General features: G+C 41.2%; 1 protein-coding gene and 1 long non-coding RNA gene across 3 annotated transcripts in view; one reads left to right on the top strand and one right to left on the bottom strand.

The window, feature by feature from the left end:
- Window positions 1-7173: 7173 nt before the first annotated feature.
- Window positions 7174-9795, bottom strand: LOC308472864. Its single transcript, XR_013983788.1, has 2 exons — window positions 9662-9795; window positions 7174-7349 (listed from the first exon to the last, which is right to left on the bottom strand). It is a non-coding gene; the product is annotated as an uncharacterized lncRNA (long non-coding RNA).
- A 1207-nt stretch (window positions 9796-11002) lies between these two features.
- The window catches only part of FILIP1 (filamin A interacting protein 1), a 79665-nt gene continuing 75928 nt past the window's right edge, over window positions 11003-14739 (top strand). For both annotated transcript variants that reach the window (XM_080997963.1, XM_080997962.1), the window contains exon 1: window positions 11003-11427. The gene's annotated coding sequence lies outside the window, so the exon portion shown is untranslated. The remainder of the gene's footprint in view (window positions 11428-14739) is intronic.

The raw sequence follows: 14739 nt of genomic DNA, 5'->3' as shown, positions 1-14739 counted from the left end.
GCAATTCAATTAGCAGCAGTAATTAGAATTCACTAAAATTTAATGGGGAGGGGGTAGTGTCTTCTTAACCTCAATTTGACAAGTGGACATAATTTCCTCTTCACTCAAGTGGCAGACCCACAAAACAGTTACTTTGGACACAAAACAAATGTTGCACATTGCTATTTCCAAATGACGGAGAAGTCTTAGTGAAAAGAAGGCTATAAAGTTCATGCCAGGGGTAGCCAACATGGTACCTTTCAGATGTTGCTGGACTCCAGTTCCCACCAGCCCCAGTCAATATGGCCAATAGCCACGGATGATGAGGGTTGTAGTCCAACAGCATCTTGGAAGCAACTTGCTGGGTACCCCTGGTCTATGAGATAGATCATGACCTGGGGGAATGAACACAAATCCTCCTGATGCGCAGTTGCTAATTTTAGCTTTTCAAAATACAACATGTGAGGTAATGGTATGAAATCTGGCATAAACAGGACTAGGTGGTGACTCAATAAACATTCCAAAGATAACCAGGGCTGTTTTATGGCTTTCTAGCATTCTGCACTGTGGTGCTGCTCCTTATTTACATTGGTTTTGATTGATGCAAGAGAGACAGCAGAGTTAATTTATGTCAGCTGACCCAAGTTTAAGATCAAGCCACGGGACTTAATTTGAAAAGTTGGGAAAGGAATGCAGTTTGCAAGTGACATCATATGTAATCTTTGAAATACTAGTTATAACTTTAGGTTATTTTTGCAACCCACTGATCATGTATTATTTGGTATAGGGGAGCACAGCCAATTTTTAAACTGGGGATTAGTTATGTGACTGGAATTTATAAAAGTATCTGGCATTCCTCCACGATCTCCCACAGATTGTTTTCCCCATGGAGGCATGATTTTCCTCCAGACAACTCTGGGGACAGCGCAAAAGACGGTTACTGTCAGCTAGCTCTTGCATGTTATATATTTCCCACATGTAAAAATACTGGCAGTAATTTGGTTGGCCTTAATGAAAGAACAAAAATGCTCTGATGGGAGTTTATCACTCATGGAACATGTTATATTGTAAACTGTCCTGTGATCCCGCATGAAGGACAGTATAGAAATAATAATAATAATAATAATAATGGGAGTCTGACTCCCTACCAGGCTTTGGCTGGGTTCCAAGGCAGGCCACAACTGTGGGTCCAGTTCTAAGCAAACAAATGAGAGTTGAAAAGAGTCATGTAACATGGCTGAGGACTATGTCTGAGGACTAGGTGGGGTCAGATTCTGAAGCAAGCAGTCTAGGCAGGCAAAGCAGCGAGAGCAGTGGCTCAGACAGAGGAACTAAGACTGTAGCTGCAGTTATAGGGAGTCAGCCAGGAGCAGTAGTTATGAAAAGGCAACTATTGGTTCCTAACAGAGGCACCATATTCCAAAGTACATTGAGGGAGCCCGATGCAACGTCACACAACATCCAGACATTACTCTGCTCACGACTCTGCATTCAGCCTCAACAATGGGGGGGGGGCATAAAAAAAAGATTGAGGGAGCCCAAAGAGCCTTTGTCCCCTGGAGCAAGTGCCTATGGTTCCTAAAAAACACCCCAAGTTCCATATAGCCACACATCATATAGATAGGGTATCACAGCACCATATTTTTCTGCTACTCTCAAAAAGTACCCATTATCCCACGCATACCAATACCCTGTAATCCTCTCCAAACCTTGAACATTTCAAACACAGTTTACAAAAGTTTGATCCTTGTCAGAGATATATTACTGATTTTTAGTATCATCAATGGTAAATTATGATGCACTGCATCTTTCAGTACGTAAAGGAAACTCGCTTTGCAGGAGTGACTTATAGGAAAGACTGACTTAGGAACAAAAATGTGTTCTCACTAGACTACAGAAATTCGATAACTTGGCAAGAGAATTTTGGATGGTCTCGGGAGTAGACTACTTTACACTGGTGCTTGGCAGTGAATTCAACAAATGTTGAAATAGGATTGAAGCTTCAACATCTCATCTCTCTGTGGTATGTGTCAGCTAGTTAGGAGACCCAAAGGAACTGAAGGTGAAAATACAACTGTTTTGGTCACATAGTAAACAAGTAACAAAAATCAGGAAGCTTGGAGTCCACACTTAAAAGTGATGTGTTAAAAAATTCTAGCTGTAAAAACCACAAAGGTTGCTAGTACTGTGCTAGCGGAAGTGAAACTGAACTGTTCCTCCTATGGAGAGGATCACATTGCCAGCCTAGCTGGAGAAGTTAAGCCATGTTCGAACCCTTTCCTTGAGCTTTTGGGCATGTTTGCAACATTCCTGATCTCATAAATACATTTGCCCTCTCCTTGGCTCTTCTCAGCTCCATATCTGTGACCTCCTATCCTCCCTCAGGTGTGGATAAATATAGCCTACACCCACACAATACATTTAAAGGACTCTTTAAATGTGGAGAGCCAGTGTGGTGTAGTGGTTAAGAGCGGTAGTCTCGTATTCTGGGGAACCGGGTTCGCGTCTCCGCTCCTCCACATGCAGCTGCTGGGTGACCTTGGGCCAGTCACACTTCTTTGAAGTCTCTCAGCCCCACTCACCTCACAGAGTGTTTGTTGTGGGGGAGGAAGGGAAAGGAGAATGTTAGCCGCTTTGAGACTCCTTAAAGGGAGTGAAAGGCGGGATATCAAATCCAAACTCTTCTTCTTCTTCTTCTTCTTCTTCTTCTTCTTCTTCTTCTTCTTCTTCTTCTTCTCCTCTTATACCACTATCAACAGCTAAGGCTTCCTCCAATGAATCCTGGGAACTAGTTTGTAAAGGGTGCTGGGAGTGGTTAGGGGAACCTTAACTGACTATGTGTCTCAGGATTCTTTGGGGGAAGCCATGACTTTTAAAGTGGTATAATAGTGTTTTTGGTGAGTGATAAGAATGTGACCTCAGAAACCTATTGGTTATTGGACTCCACTTGGCTTGAGCCTAACCTTTGTTGCTCTTTGGCATGAATATCTAAATAGTTGCTTTATGTTATTTTTCAGTAACAATAAACTGATGGGAGTATTAAGAATTCTTGAACGATTCTCTCATAGCTCATTTCGTAATCTGAGTCATTAATCTGTCTTTTCTTCATTTTGTTTTATTTTACTCATGGTGCATGGGAAACTGTTATTTATGGTATATTCTCCTGTTTTATTGAGCCTGTACAGTGAGTGGGTTGGTGTGTGTGGTTTTTTGCTTAATTTATTTTGGATCCAAATTCTACGAAGCTGCACACAGAGAACTCCTCAAAGGGCTTCAGGTGTAAAAGAGCTGACTGAACCTCTTTTTTAAATTGTGTCTCATCTAGTGTAATAAGTAAAATGTTCTGCTCATATCTATAAAATTATAAAACTTTTAAATATATCAAGCTTGCTCTCTTGGGGCCTGTTGGTTAAAAGGCAGCAGGCTGATATTGCATTGATGAGAAATATTAGATATGAGCAATAAAATAAATATATTACTCATAACACTAAGCTATTCCCGAGTGGATTTTATAGATGTGAACATGATTCATCATTTTAGGCAAATATCATTCAGAAGCTTCTAAAATAGGATCTAATCCCAGAGGCAACAATAACCTAAACTGCAGGTAAAACCTTTATTAGAAACCAAGCGAAAACGTGTCAAACTTTCGAGTTATCTTGTTAACGCTAGTACTACTCCCAAACTAACATCAGTTCAACACACCTTAGTGTGTTCCCAAGCTGGTTCTGCCAGATGGAAACGTTTTGACTGCTACCACTTACAGCAAGCTCCAATCTTCAGGCTGTTTTCTTTCTTTCTCAATATTCTCAAACTGCAAATAGTTAAGCCCTCATCTAAACAGCTACAGTCTGCAAGTTCCAGTGAACTAGGCTGCATACACACTATATATTTAAAGCATTAACTTCCCCTGAAGAATCCTGGGAAATGTTGTTTGTGAAGGGTGCAGGAATTGTAGCTCTGTGAAGGGTAAACTACAGCTTCCAGGATTCTTGGAGGGCGGCTTCTCTAATCCTGAGGTCACATGACCTAGCTGAATGGCATTTGGAGTATGGTTGTCTCCCCCTGCTTCATCTGACCACACCTCTTATTTGGGACTCACCCCAGCCTTAGTTGAGTCAGGGTGGAAGATATAAGCCCCATTAAGTTTGATCCTCCAAATTAAGGATCCAAGTTTGGAGAGGATCCCATATTTTGGGGGTTAATTTTCCTGAAGATACATACTGCTGAGGGACTTCAACTGGCATAGCCCTAACCAAGATCTGAGTGTTGTAAATTGGAAAGGGGAAATACTGGTCTTAATTTTTACATCAAAACATCTACTTAAGTCACACACACCCTCAGTATTTAGATATTTTAAAATCATTTACAGGCATCAAGCAAAAATGAAACCAATGTCAGCTTAGGCAATTATGATTTTAAAAATGATTTTAAAATAATAATAATTTTAAAAACCACATGTGCAGAAACATACCATATATCAGCCACTGAATAATGGTTGCTTTCCTAAATCTGGACTATTCTACAATCCTTAAAACTATTTGTGATAGCGTAATCTTGCTGAGGTCTGTTTCTTAACAGCACCAGAGTATACTGTGAGTAATTTATAGCCACCAATCTCCCTTCACACTTTCCACATAATCTTTTGTTTATTGGGGCACCAGTTTCCTGTGTTGCTACACAGGAAGAGCTGCAGGAATTAGAAATTAGCCAATTGTCCATTTCGAATTGTTAATGCAGTTAGCGGAACTGTGCCTGGAACGAAGATTTCGGTGAAAGAGATTTCAACATGCGTTCAATTCTCCCCACTGAAATCAATGGGACTTAAATAATGATCTCGCCTGCATTGTTTCAGACAACATTGCCGGAAATGGAATATACAGTGCTCTATATGATATCATACCTTTTTCCATTACTGTGCTGATAGAAAAGCATTCTATGTTAAATGGCCTCCATCTAGTCTAGAGATAATTGAGTTTTTGTCCTGTTGATGATTGTAGTGAAACTGGAACTTGATTTTGCCTGGACTGAGGCTCAATATGTATGCCTTACTCCGGCTTATTATACCGCTGCAGCTATGACCACCATGACCACTGTTCTAGCTATTTCATATATATTAGATATCAAAAGTATGCTAGGAACTGTACTAAAAACATACATTATTAATGCCCTGCTCCAGGGCACTTACAATTAATGCAGGGCTGGCCAACATGATGCCCTTTAGATGCTATATAAGAATACCCATCATCCCTAAGCATTGGGCAGCCTAGCTACGGCTGATGGGAGGCAGTCTAGTTATTGCATACCAGGTATACTCATTCTCAGTGCTTTTTTTCTGGGGGGACGCAGGGGTACACATAACCCTAAACATTTTGTGAATCTAAGTTTGGCCTCATTGAGGGGCAGTATTTCAATATGAGTAGGAAAATAAGAGTACACCTAAACATTTTTTAAGAAAAAAAGCACTGCTCATTCTTACATTACTCCATGAACTCCATAAATAACAGCCTGTTGGAATGTTATATTTCTACATGTGTCTTGATTCTCTTCAATAAATCTATGTATGAGAGCTTTGTCGAGTTTTGTTGAATACTATCTAGACTGAGAGAGAAGTCTCAGGACGGAATGCACCATGTTGCCTACACCCTATGAACAAGACGGTTGTTTGGACAATTGCTTACCTCATAGTCATAAACCAAAAATTGGAGAAAAGATAGCAGGCAAATAAGATTAAGCAAAGGTCTCACATAACACTGTTTTGGATTGTGTCACCCTCATTGATTTGGCTAACCCCAATGTGCCATTTGGATGAGTAGGCATAGGAAGAATATTGTGTAGGCTTGTTGGTGTCAAAAGCTCTATATTTCTATACCTGACACCCATACCCCCCAAAACTGGTGCCTACAACCCCTTTTGCTCAGAGGGACGTGGCTTTTGCTTAGAGGGATGCTGACTTTTGCTCAGGAGTGTGGTTTATCATCTGCACTTGGCAGAGGGTAGGGGATAAATTAATTGAGTTTGCACTTTACTGTGAACCAAGGCTTTTTTTTCAGCTGGAACTCGCTGGAACTCAGTTCTGGCACCTCTCAGGTGTGTGCCATTGCCATTATAAGAGAACAAGGGAGGTGTTCTTGGTGAGTTCCGGCACCTCTTTTTCTAGAAAAATTGCACTGAAGTGAACCTACCTAATCTGTGCTCAGACACAAACATGGGTGTAGCCAGGATTTTTGTTCGGGGGGGGGGGGGAAGCATTTTCTTAGGAGGGCAGAACCTGAGTTAGTGAAATATACTCGGAGTCGAGAGTGGATTTCATGCTCTTTATTCAGCTCATAGTGGTGAGGAGGAATGGAAGTTCCCCCAGAATGTCTGCTTTATATACATTATTTACATAATGGGCCCCACATGATTGGCTAATTCCGGGATTCACCTGTAGGCCAATCAGGTTGCGGATTCACTTCCACCTGGAGCTGGATTGGGTGGCTCCTGTGGACCAATCAGACTGCTGCATTCTGGAGCCTATTGTTCTAGGACCAATCAGACTGCTGCATTCTGAATCCTATTGTTCTAGAGCCAATCAGACTGCTGCATTCTGAATCCTATTGTTCTAGGGCCAATCAGACTGCTGCATTTTGGATCCTATTCAACTCAGTACATAACAGTTAGCTATGTATCTTTATTGAATTTTATTGATTTAGGGGGGCAGCTGTCCCTCCCTGCTCCCCCTTGGCTACGCCCATGGACACAAACCAAAATGCAACTATGGGTTTATCCACACTTACCTTTCCTCTGTGCTTTCCAGGTACGGTCTGCACTTTAAAGTTCCATGTTTAAAGCTCTATTTTTTGCCCCAAAGCTTTTCACCATGAAAACCTAAATTGGAGCAAACAGCAAATCCATGGATAACCTGAATTGCCATTTGTTGCACTTCAACTTTAAAGAGCAGGTTTTCACAGGGAACACTCCAGGGTGAAAAACAGAGGACCGGGACACTGAGCTTTAAAGCGTGGACCTGTGTTTGTTAAGCATGGGGCAAAAGGTAAATGTGGATAAGCTCAAACTTTCAAAATTTGCACTTCTCCAAATTTTGCAATGCAGTTCTCCACCCAAAAAACGTAATGGGGGAAGCGCACAGAAAATGCATGATATGGTGGAGAATTGCTTCCAGAATTATTAGGATGAATGTACATGGAAATGTAAGTTTTGTGCAGACCTTTAATAAAATCACAGACTAATGTGGAAATGGGTTGAACTGAAGATCGAGAAAACAAGAAACCAAGAGAAATAAAAATGGTCAGATTTATCCATCCTTATTTGAGGGCTGAGACTTCTGAAGGAATTGGCATTCTGCACAACAGTATACATGGGGTTTCCTTGGGGGAAAAAAGCTCTGATGAATAAACATTCACAAACTCTTTATTGTAATATATAGATAGATAATTTGAGGATCTTTACAATTTTATAACATGCAGATAGAAATATGTGTTGAGAAACCAGAGAAAGGAGCTGAGGGAAGTCGGAGGGTGGGGTGGGAGGTTGGGTTTTCTGTTTAGGGGGGAGGGGGAGGGGAAAATGGAGGGGGAAAACAATGTGGATGATGTATTTTTGTTAAAACTATTGTGCTGAAATTTCTAATAAAAAAAGTTTAAAAAGAAAAAAAAACCTGAAATTTTTGTTTGCCCAGAATTCAGCAGCCCATCTATTGCTATTTCTTAAATAAATAAACAAATACCTGTGCAAAATAGATTTTGCTCCTAAGAGTAATCTAAAGGCCATTCTTCTCTGTTCCCCGTTAGAACCTTGCACTGGCATCTGCTGACTGCACTGCCTTTGAACAATTCAGTTTTGTCAGTGGATATCAAGATATTCATGTCACAGCCAGGTCATTAGTAATTATAGATTAGGAATGAGGATAGTCAGTGAATAACAGAAGCAAATGGAGAGAAAGTGCACCAAATATGTTCCCTTTTGAGCAGTCCTGTTCCTCTACAGATATTGAACTGTGTTTCATACAAAACTTTAAGAGCAGCCTAAATTTTCAGCCCTTGCCAAGCGCTGCAGTACTGCAGCGTGAGGTAACCCGAGTGCGATCATAACAACATACCTTCTGAGGTAAAGGACATTAGCACCAAGCTATTTATTTCTCATTTCCCATTGAAATATTCGTAGCTAAGCCTATGGCTGCCGTCCACAAAATATTTAATCTGAGTAGCCCATGCATTTGGAGGGGCACCTGTCCCAGAATGAGTCAGTTGTGGTTTGTAGTATTTTAGACAATCTCCCTGCTAGTAGTGATTTATTCAAGACTAGCCTTATCATTGGACAAAGCAAGGAGGCTAATTATGAGGCGGCATGTTATAATAGGCAGCTGTTTTGTTTCACTGGCAGATGGAAGGGACATTCTTTTCCCAGAAACAGCAGGATGTGAAAGGTAAATGGAATATCAGATCACATTAAGGATTTGAAGAAGGACCATCATCATCTATTTCAGAAAGCAACGTAAGGGATGTTTAGCCTAGAGAAGAGGAAATGAAGAAGGGAGAACAACACAATAGAGGTCTTCCAATACAGGAGATTGGGAGTGAGGGGCTTGTGTTCTCTGTTGCTCCAGAGGTTGGAAGATACAGGAAAGATTTCAGCTCAGCATTAGAGAAATGTTCTAAGAGTAAGGGCTGCTCAACAATGAAATAGACTTGGGTGGTGGTGGACGCTCCTTCCTGAGAGGCATTTAAGCTGAGTCTTGGAAGATATCTAGTGGTATCCTTCACTGCAGATCCTGCGCTGAGCAGTGGGCTGGAATACTAAACAATCAGCAACTATGTAATTCTTTGTTCTTTTCCAACAAAAAAGTCTCTCTCTGTCAACAAGGTCCATCAAGGCAAAGGCAACTGCCAGGACTGAGCTGTAGGTAGGTTGGAAGCTATGAAGCAGAAGTTGTATCAGAGTTAGATGTAGGAAACCTTGGCTTAGGCATTGGGCGTGTATCCCTCTCAGCCCCCTGCTGGAGATCTGAGGCTAGACAGGGTCAGGAATTCGGGGACACTGCAAAATGTGTGTTCACACAGCTGGCCCCCTTTATCCACACAGCTGAGGAGAGTACTATGGCCCAGCACTGTGCGCTTGTGGCCAGAGACTCCCCCTCAAGACCCCTTTAACGGGTAACCCTGATATCACCGCTGCAGAAGGAGCGAGTCACCGCATCACCTGCTCACTGAATATTGGACAAATGGATTCCACCCAAAGCCTAAAACCACCAAAGTTGTGACAATTGCTACAGGGAAGGCAAGACCTGCAGAGCAGGGGGAAATCCTTCCCAGCTCTGAAAAACAGCAGCCATCGTCCTACCGTAGCAACGCCCATGAACCTAGAAAGGAAGCAGTTAGTCTGAAAGAAAAGATAGAAGTACAGGGGGGCTGGGTGGGTGAGTGATGCCACGGCTGCAATGGATAGGGATACACCAGTTTAAAAATGGGTTCTGGTGGGAATCCAGACAAAAAACTCCACAGCAACCATCGGGGGCGGAAACCTCGCCCACCATCTGACCTGGTGAGTGGATATTCCAGTGCATGGAAAGCTGACAAGTCTTAAAGTTTGGTAAGAACCTTTCTCCCTGAGATTTAATTTTTCCATTTGGAGAGAACCTGAGGCAGCAGGTAGGGAGATGCATTCGTTCATAAGCCCCTACCTTGTCCCAGGTGGTACACAGCATTGTTCTAGTATTATTTCAGTTGGGGCAGCTGTTGAGAATCTGTAGCCCTTCAGATGATATTGGATTGCAACCAACATCAGCCTCATCTGGCATGGACAATGGACCTGGGATGATGGGAGGTGTAATCTTAATAACATCTGGAGGGCCACTATGACCTCACCTCTGGGCTAAGGCTTGTTCACCCAATCAAGATTCAGATGTTGTTACCTCAGGTTATCCTCCTTAGGATAGCATCTCCTTCTAGCTAAATGGATAAGTACCATATTTTTTGCTCTATAAGACTCACTTTTTCCCTCCTAAAAAGTAAGGGGAAATGTGTGTGCGTCTTATGGAGCGAATGCAGGCTGCACAGCTATCCCAGAAGCCAGAACAGCAAGAGGGATCACTGCTTTTGCTGCGCAGCGATTTCTCTTGTTCTGGCTTCTGAGATTCAGAATATTTTCTTTCTTGTTTTCCTCCTCCAAAAACTAGGTGCGTCTTATGGTCTGGTGCATCTTACAGAGCAAAAAATACGGTAATTCCCAGGACAGAACAAAAGACTTTCTTGGGTCATTCACTGTTCGTTGCAAATGTTCTGTGCAAATATGACCCCCAACCACCAGAGCTAAAAACAACAACACACCCTGCAGTTTGTTTACGGGATCACTTTATCGCAGGCTGAAAGTAAGCCGAGTCAAGAACTGGTTCTGCCAAGGGTGCTGTCTCTCCCTAAGCTCACCCTGACCTGCGCTTCACCCTTTGAATGTAAACAAACCAAGGATTGAAGTTGATTCACTGCGCTGTATCCCAGGATAGTGGATTCTGTAAACAGGATGCTAGAATGCCAAAGTGCCTAATGTGAGCCTTGTTAGCATTCCACACACCAAAATAGTTTAAATTGCTTCAAAATTGGCGACAGATTACTTAAAAGGTCCTGGTTTGTGATAGCTTTCTAATGAATACTGTTGGCTTTTCACATGACGATTTTCCTGTAAATGTTTTTTATTTAAAAAAATAAAAAATCTCAAAATAATTTTTAAAATGACGTTGACCTGCTGACCCTTCGCCACAATTCTTTTTTGAGGGATAAAAGGAATTGCACACCCTGTTTGTGTTTGATCATGTTTATAGTCACGAGAAGACTCTTCCTGCAAAATGTGAGGTTCCTTCATATGTACATACAGAGGTAGCTATAGAGTGCAGTTCTATATCCACTGATAACTCAGCAGCTGAGGAACTCGGCAAAGCCTGCTTCAAACTTCTCAGCTGTTGACAGGCTTGACTTGCTGAGAACACTGGTTAAATATAGCACGAACGAGCTCAGCTCAACAAAGTCATTGCTCTCTGAACAGTGTGAGAGGAGACCAGGAGAGGGGAAATGCAATCTCAGAACTTGACTGCCAAAGCTTAGCACCACAGAGCAACAGTTGTGGGTGGGGGCAAAACAACAGCAAAAGAGGCTTTCAGACAAAAGCCGGGGGGGGGGGAGAAACATAACTGAGAGGCTGTACCTCCTGTTTCTTCTGCGTGGTATTTCTCTTAACAGGAACTACGTTCCTCTTCTGCTCTCTTCCCTATTTCCTGCATTACTTCAGTCACTGATAGATCTAGAAAGCAAGCAAGGGGAAGCTTCTGTCTCTGTGTTCTTCTGGGCCTGATTAATACCTTCAGTCTTGGTCATGCAAGCTAGATTCCTGAAGCCTTCCAAGAGCACAGTGTCTTTGTAAAAGGAAGGCAACTCGGTCTTCTCTTCCACTTGGCAGGTAAGACTGAATTGACTTCTCCAGTGGAGTTTTTCATTGAGAATGATTGTTTTTGCTTCTTGTTTGTGAATGTTCCCTTGGTTCTTTTGTGTGTGTGTGTGTGTGTGTGTGTGTGTGTTTGCCTTCTGTGCTTAACATTCTGCTTAATGTGGAAAGTTGAGAAGAGAGACACTCTCTTTACAAAAAAAAGAGACGATAAAAAGACTGTCTTTTTTTGCTTTTATCAGTACAGGAAAATTGTCACGTTCTTTTACGCTATCTGTCAAACTAGCAAGGCTAATAGCAACATTCTAAAACCATAATAGGACAGGAGATGGGATATGGAGGCATGGAATATAACAAAGGCATCAGCTATGTTTGTGTAAGCACATGCTGTCAGAAGGCACATTAAGATTGGGGTTTTATTTTAAGAAGACTGGCTGAGGCTAGTATCACAACAGCTATAAAACCTAGTAATGAAGACTGGCTGGTCAGCAGGATGAAGTAGGCATGCTGTGATATTCTGAATTAATTGTGAGGCTCTTGTCTGATGCTTTCTAGCTCACCTATCTATTTTTCACAAGCCTGTAAGTGCTTTTGTACACCTGGTACATTTTGTTCTGCCCTTTTGACAATAGTCCTAAGTCTTGCTGCTGCTATCAAGAATATCTATCTTATTAAATCATAGTCCGAATGTTTACTCTCTGTGAATAACTCCATGAGCATTCATAAACAGGATATTTTTGGACATAACAATGTCAGGATTTATTTAAGTATAAATATATCTTTACAGAGAACTGACCATTCAAAATGTTACCACGTTGCTAGAACCCACATTCTATTTTTTACTATGACAAAAAATAATCCAGTTATAAAAACATTTACTTCCAGAGTACATGGAACTTACTTCCATGCAACTGATAGTACTCTGTAAAAATATGTTTATCATATTTTATTTTGTGTTTTTGCATTTTATCTTCTTTTTGTAAACCACACTGAAAACTTAGTTGAAGCATATAAACCCTGGAAATAAGTAATGGAACAATTGTGTTTAAGAACCGCAACTTGATAGGATTGTATACCCATATGACCACACCTATCTAACTATTAACTGCCTAAAACCAGCTAACAACAGAAAAATCAGGCAAACAAATAAATGCAAGAATAATTCATAACTTGTTGGAAAGTGTTGACATTTACCTGAAATACTTCCTGTTTCTTAAAAAAGATTTTTCTAGTAATAAAAGAATGCAGTAACAGAATTTTCTGTTGTGTGCCCAATGCAGATCATTTGTTCAGTCCTAAGAATATATAATTTGTTGCTTTATTTAACTATCTAAAGAAATAAAATGACAATCTGATATTTCAATCATTAACACATCTAGTCTGAATTCCATCCCAGCAATTAAATGACATCTTAGTGCCATGATCCTAAATTCTCTTACTGGGAAGTTTCCAGTAAGTGGACTTAGGATCATGACACTAAGTTACGATTCAAAAGTGGTTATTTTTGTTTATGGGTATAAATTATGGCTGATAATGTAACTGCTAAGAAAACAGTGAGAGAAATGAAACAGTAAGAATGAGACACATTTCCAAAGAGTCATGAGAAAAGTACTGTGCATTATTTATTTTCCAGAGATGTATCAATTGAATATTTAGAACCAAGATGATCTACAGTGCCTATTCATGGTCTTGGTTTCTCTTCTTGTCAGTATGTTTAGGAACGCATGCAGCTGTCTGTCTCTTTCTTCTAGTGCATGCCTTAGGCCGGCCCTAATAGGAACTATGACACACCTACTCCCAACCCAATAAATAATCAACTTCCACCCTTCAGCGCCAGGAACAAAACTTTCATCCATCCATATGGAACAGGTCAGCCATGTTAATATGTATCCATTCCTTAAAGAATACTGGCTAGCACCTGCAAGGGAAACTTTTTCTTTTCAATACTGCTCTTTTGTGTGAATGCATTTTTCTGCAAAAGAGCTGTTTTAATTGTAAAAATTGAAATACCATAAATGTGCCTTAGAAGCTGATTGTGGGGAAAGGCAGACTGTAGCCTTTTCTCATCTGCATGTTTCCATTGGGAGGAGCATAGAAAGAGGATGATGTCAAGGAGGTTTAACAAACTGAAGGACACCCGTCCTCTTTCTATGCATCTCCTGTACTCCTGTGGAGCTTTTTAAAGGATTTCCTAATGAAAGGTCAACAACTTTGATTTCCTAAAAAAACCTTAACTTTGGCTGCCCCCCCCCCCCAAATCCTGGCTACGCCCATGCTAGCAAATATCAACCGTGATGGCCGTCATGAGAAGAGTCCCTTAGTATAACTCTTTGAATATAAATCACTATAATTAGCAGCATTTTTGTTATTATTATTTTTAGGTGTGTAATGGCTGCTTGCTAAACACAATAAATCACACTGAACTGAGCTGAATTGACTAGCAGACCCACAAAGTTTCATGTAAAGAAAGCAGCAAGGTCTTATCCTGTGGGCTAAAGAACTATAACTCAAAACAAGAGAAAGGTTTGCATAGTCCTGGAATAGCTTGGGTGCTAGAAACTAATTTGTTCAACCATTTACCTCTTTATAATAAAAAGAGGGGGAGGAGTTAGTGAAGCACCATAAACGAAGAGCCTTGTGGAGTTAACCTTCTCACTTTGTGGGAGGGATCATTTGTTTCCCCTTGTCACAGCAAATAGCTTAATGTGTGCTGGCATTTTTGATGGCTTCGTCTTAATAGTTTTCAAACAGGAGTCTGTCTGAATAAAATTCACCAGCTGATATGTGTAAGGAGCAAAACAGTGTAATGACCTAGTCACCTCTGTGTGTTCCCTTCCCCTCACTTCTAAAGTGGGCACACTGTCTAAAATTACCCTTCTAAACAGGTGCCCACAAGGGGACTCTGGGGGTTTCCTATCAAATCTGTGAAATATGGAACATGGACTTTACAACAGCTGGGCCACAGGGATTGTTAATAGCTGGACTGTTTTTGATGTAGATTTTCATCCCAGGAAAATATATTGACCTAAAAGCATGTTCTTTCCTCCCTCCTCCTTCTTCCAACACCCCCTGAACCAGTTTTGGGGGGCAAACAGCGGGAGGAGAGTGGGGAAACCCCACTGCCCTATGTGGAAATCCTTGTGTGGGCTCTGCTACTGGGACTCATTATTTGAATCTTGCTCACTGCCATCATGGCTAGTCACCATTGACAGTCTTACCCCTCATGAATTTGTCTAATCCTCTTTTAAAGACATCCCAACTAGGGGCCATTACTCATCTCATGGGATAAAATTCCGTTGTTAAACTATGCGCTATGTGATGAACTAT

This window comes from Podarcis pityusensis (genome assembly GCF_964106645.2).
Source record: "Podarcis pityusensis genome assembly, chromosome: 3".
NCBI lineage: Eukaryota > Metazoa > Chordata > Lepidosauria > Squamata > Lacertidae > Podarcis > Podarcis pityusensis.
Note: the sequence above shows the minus strand (reverse complement) of the source record. Positions and strands in the feature narration are given on the sequence as shown.